This window comes from Orycteropus afer, unplaced genomic scaffold, assembly GCF_000298275.1.
Source record: "Orycteropus afer afer isolate SDZICR_OR568_19922 unplaced genomic scaffold, OryAfe1.0 scaffold00149, whole genome shotgun sequence".
Classification (NCBI taxonomy): domain Eukaryota; kingdom Metazoa; phylum Chordata; class Mammalia; order Tubulidentata; family Orycteropodidae; genus Orycteropus; species Orycteropus afer.
Window position 1 is genome coordinate 5,960,972 of NW_006921736.1, and position 5,933 is coordinate 5,966,904.

The following is a 5,933-nucleotide window of genomic DNA, read 5'->3' on the forward strand; positions in this document are numbered from 1 at the left end:
ACTTCCGTAGTGATACTGCCTCGGAAACCCAAGGAGGGGTCGCTATGAGTCAGGGCTGACTCGACGGCACATAACAACAACAACAACAACAACATTTTCTCATAATCATTGTTAGATATTGATATCTCTATATCTACTACTTATTTCCTTTTTAATGGTATAAATTGCCTTTAGTTGGCATATGGAAACAGAAGACCCAGGTTCAAGCCCAAGTTTTAGTGTATTATAGATATGTAATTGTGCAGAAAGGAGTTAACAACTCTTTTTAGCAGGGCTTGCCTGCAGAGTTGGCCCCTGGTTGGTAAATGGAAACTTGGATTTCAAGAGGCTTTCCTCCACCCTAACTGATAAGAGTGGCTCACTGTGCCTCAATTGTTTGTACAAATAATGTGGTTTATACTGAACACCTGATTTCCTTCTGTGAGTCAGGAATTTGATATCTGCTGTCATTAGATATCTATGTGACTAGTTTCCGGGAAAACTGGGAACTGAGGCTCTAATGAGCTTGGCTGGTAGACAACCCTTCATACATGTTGTCAAAATGTGTTGCTGTAGGAACTAAAACTCATCCTGTTTGACTCCACTGGGAGAGAATTCTTTGAAGTTTGCGCCTGATTTCCTCTGCAGTCTGCCCCATGCACTTTTTCCGTTTGCTGATTGCACTTTGTATCCATTGTCTGTAAAAAGTCAAAGTTGTGGGTAGAGCTGTATGCTGAGACCTGTGAGTCCTCCTAGTGAATCATTGAACTTGAGGGTGGTCTTGAAGTCCCCAGATACATTGATCTTGAACAAGTTAATAAACCTCTCTGAGTCTGCAAAATGTGTATGATGCTGCAATAATATCTGCTGTACAGAGTGGCTTTGAAGTTAAAACATGATTGTGTATATCTTACAAAGTGTCATACATATATCACTGATTGTTCATCACCATCAATATTCACACAATTGTCACCATGTCCTTTACGTTAGACCCGCTTTCTGGATTTTTGAACGGTACTTTTTTGATGCAGTGCAGGGCAGCAGAGAGAGGTATCAAGTCACTCCCTTTCCTCAGCTTGACTCTGCTATAGTTGTATAATTAGCCGACAAGAGAGCCCATGGTCTATGAAAGGAGAGGTGAAACTGGAAGGACTTGTACAAACAGTGACCAATTCTCCACCTACTAGCATGAGGAAGTGTGTGACAGACCCTTTGCTTGTTCAGCAGGCAGTCAATAACAGCCTTGTTTCCAAATATTGTTGTGTTGTTGTTGTTATGTGCCGTTGAGTCGGACCCAACTCATAGCGACCCCTCCTTGGGTTTCCGAGGTGGTACCACTACGGAAGTAGATTGTCCAACCTTTCTTCAGAGAAGTGGCTGGTGGGTTTGAACCGCCAGCCTTCTGGTTAGCAGTCAAGTGCCTTGGGCACTATGCTACCAGAGCTCCTTTCCAAATATAAGAACTCTAATTTTTTTTCCTCGGAAGGAAGGTTGGGCAATCCTACTTCCGTAGTGATACTGCCTCAGAAACCCAAGGAGGGGTCGCTATGAGTCGGGGCCGACTCGATGGCAAATAACAGCAACAACAACAATTTTTTTTCATTAAGGGGAAGACTCCTTAATCTCAGTCTTGTAGGCCAGCTAGAATCAGGTTGAATACTGATTGGTCAAAACAAATCATGATCAAATACATCTCAATCCCCTTGACATATAATTGGTCTAAGAACAGACAGGAAACATTTTCTGATTCATGAGATCAAAGGGTAAGACTGCTGGGAGGGTTTTCCTTCTTAAATAGACAGAGCCTCATGAGGAGAAAACTTTTTTCCACTTGAGCATTTTCCTCCATCCTGCCAAGAACATGTGATAGCTGGAGGCCCAGTGGTTGTTTTGTATCCATGGGGACATAAGCCAACAATGTAAGGATAGCAGAACAGATAGATACAAAGAGCTTTGTTTTAGCAGCGTTGTAGAGCTACCATGTTTCCTTATTGAGACACACGTGATAGTCAGTCCAGCAAGAGAAACTTTAAAATGCTGCTTTGTTGATATTGGATACATAAAAAAAATAATTACATCAATAGTGTATGAAGTCTGTTGATAGATGTCCCTAGGAATGGAAAAAAAAAAAAAAAAAGTCATATCTAAAATAAACATTTGCATGCATGATTATTGGAGCCTTGTTGTAAAACTATCTTGTACTCTCAATCCTAAAACAGAATCCTTGTTAAATTAGTACAAGGAAAATGAGCACTTTTAGAACAAAAGTAACATAACCTTTTATAGAAATGCTTTATTCTGTTTATAACTATTCTGGTTATAAAACACTATTACCATTGAGTGTTTGGGGTCAATTTGAGGCAGAAATAAAATAGTGATGACAGAAAGCACTTTGTTTTTTTCTTTGCAAAAACTGGGAAGAAGATCACATGGTATCTATAATAAGAAACTTTAGATGACTCACTTCAAACTCATTTCTTCAGTAGCAGCAGTAAACACCTGCTGTCATATTTGACACTGCTTGATAATAAGTGGAAAATTTTAAAGTATCTATATCTTAGCATAACTGCTTAGCTGGCCTGGGATTAGTGAATAATTGATGACAATTTTGAGTTGAGATATATTGATGGTGCATACTGGCATAGTTGGCTTTAAACCATCCTCTTTCTGAAGTATTCTTCTCAGTGTCTGATTAACTTCTGAGGAACCAAATGCCACTTCTCCTTCCCTAAATTGATTGATTAATGGCTAACTGTAAGCTACATTTTCTGAAGGAATCCCAAGTGTTCTGTGGTCTTTTATAAACTCTGCAAAAGAATATAAGAGGAAGTTTATGAGATATAAACCTTTTATTTCCAGAAATGTCATTGTTAGACAGCGGGAAATGACCAATCACTGAGGGCCAGTTAGCATTATATGAAGTCATTGTGGGTGACCCTGGCACTCCCAGCATAAATGTGCTTATGTTTCTTCTCTTTCATGTCTTTTTTATCTTCTCATTTTCTTCCCTTTCCCTTTTTCTTTGGGCAGTGTTTGGGTATTGTGGCACATAAGAGTAAAGAGGTGACAGATTGCTGTCACACTCTAGTTCAAGCTGTTCAGTACTTAGCAAACATGAGTAGCAGGTACTGTTAAGCAGTAGGTGAAAAATGCTCTGAGGAGTTTCAAGTGCCAAGAAAGCTAGAACTGAAGATGTAATTGTTTTAAGGAGAGTAGTTTTGCACTTGTTTCCAACTTCCTCATTATATTTTTTTAAATAAAATTTTTATTTTGGAATAGTTTTAGATTTATAGAAAAATTGGAAGATAGTCCATATATCCCAAATACCACATACTCCCTTTCCCCTTTTGTTAGCATCTTACATTATTGTACGTTTGTCACAATTAATGATCCAATATTGATACATTATTAGTAACTGAAGTTCATACTTAATTCAGATTTCCTTAATTTTTACCTAAAGTTATTTTTCTGTTCCAGAATTTCACAATATATGTAGTTCTCATTTCTACTTAGGCTCTTCTTGATTGTGATAGTTTCTCAGACTTCCCTTGTTTTTGATAATTTTAACAGTTTTGGGAATACTGGTCAGGAATTTTGTGGAAGGTTACTCAATTGAGATTTGTCTGATGTCTATCTCATTATTAGACTAGGGTTATGAGTTTTTAGGAGGGAAACTACAAAAAGAATGTATGATTCTTACCACAACCTATATAGAATATGTACTATCAACATGCCTTAGCACTGTTAATGTAAAACTTGTTTGTTTGGCTGAGGTAGTGATTGACAGTGACCCTCCTCCCTCTCATTTCCATACTGACTCTTTGGAAGGTAGTCACTGTATGCAGCCCACACTTAAACAATGGGGAGTTATGCTTTCCCTTCTTGAGGGCAGCTTGTGTACATAAATTATTTGAATTCTTCTGCATGAAAGAATAATCTGTTTTCACCCGTTTATTTATTTATTCAGTTGTTTTTCAGTATCAGTATAGACTTATGGATATTTGTTTTATACTTTGAGTTATAATCCAACATGACTTTTATTTATTTAGTTGTTCAAGTTGTTCCAGTTTTAGCCATTGGGAACTCTTTAACTTAGGTCCTGTGCCCCACCATTGTGGGCTATTTTAACACTCTTTTACTTTCTGGTGCTATAAGCCATTTCACCAAGAAATCCCATTTCCTTTTATTAAGAAGTGGTATTAGAAGCTAAGATCTGGGTCCTAGGTGTGCTCATTACTACTGGTGTGGTATTTCCAGCCCTTCTCAATTGATAAAGCAAGGAAGTATATGTATGTACAATAACCCTTGAATATACATCTATTTCAGGAAGCCTAGTGGTGTAGCTCTAGTGGCAAAGTGGTTCAGGCATTTGGCTGCTAACCAGAAGGCTGGAGGTTCAAACCTACAAGCTACTCCATGGGAGGAAGATGAGGCAGTCTACTTCTGTAAAGATTTACAAAAGGGTAGCTATCAGTTGGATTTACTTGATAGCAGTGGGGTTGTTTGGTTTAGGTGGTGTAGTGGTTGAGTATTCAGCTGGGAACCAAGAGGTTTTCAGTTCAAGTTCACTAGCTGTTCTGCACAAGAATTGTAGCAGTCTGCTTCCGTAAAGATTACAGCCTTGAAAACACTATTGGGCAGTTCTCCTCTGTCACATAGGGTCACTATGGGTCAGAATCAACTCCATGGGAATGAGTTTCAGGGTTTTATAGATATATTTATAAATATTTCTATACATAACAATCTATACCTATATTAAACTAAATAAAAGATCATACTGCTGTCTCCAACTCCAGTCCATTACTTCGTGGATCATTCTAATTTTTTGTCCTTCTTTATCTGTAATTATTGCTCACTCTAACAGCAAGAAACTGGACTCCCAGTATTTGCCATCCATTCACTTAATTGTTCACTTCCAGTATACATGTATAATGGTTTCAGAATTGTTAACCTATACTCCCATGAGAAGAAACTTTATTAACTAGTGTGTAGTGTTGACTCATAGTGCCTTTGCCTTTAGTTTTATCCTCCCCAGACAAAACAAACTCAGTGCTCATGAGCTGATTCCGACTAATAGTGACCTCCCGCATTGGGTAAAGATTACAGGCTGTAAATCTTTATGGAAGTAGATTACCTCATCTTCCTCCTGTGGAGCAGCTGGTGGATTTGAACTTCTGACGTTGTGGTTAGGAGCCCAATGCCTTACCCACTGTGCTACCAGAACTCCTTTTTAGTCTTACACGTTGTAGCTATTTTGAATGTTGCTTAAGTTAGCACCTTTTTCTTCCACCTCTTCATTGAGATAGTTTCATATTTTTCCACTACAGTTAGATTATTTTGTCACCTTGTTCCAATTTGTCCAATTCTTGGATTGCCCTAACCTGCAAAATAATTTGTTTTTAATTTGCATACATTATAATTCACTCCTTGTGCTGTAAAGTACTACAGATTTTGACACATAGTGTCATGTATCTACCTCTATAGTATTATATAGAGGGTTTCATTGCACTAAAACAATCCTATGTGCTTCACCCATTCACCCCTACCCCATGACCCTTAGACTCCTGGGAACTACTAATCATTTTACCATCTTTATAGTTTTGCCTATTCCACAAAGTCATGTAAATGGAATCATACTTATGTAGACTTTTCAGATTTTCTTCTTATATGTAGCAGTTATCTCTTAATATTGCAACTCAAAGCTTAAGTTTTTTCTTCAATTGTTTCAGCTTGAGAAATGCTGAGCGTGTTCTTCCCTTTTGGTTTTCAAACTCCAGGTCTTTGCACATTTCATTATAGTAATTGGTTTTTTCTGCTCAAGCTGCTCTTTGAAATCTTCTGTTCAGCTCCTTTATCTTGTCATTTCTTCCATTGGCTTTAGCTTCTCTCTGCTCAAGGGCAAGTTTCAGAGTCTCTTCTGTCATCCATTTTGGTCTTCTGTTCTTTTCTCATCT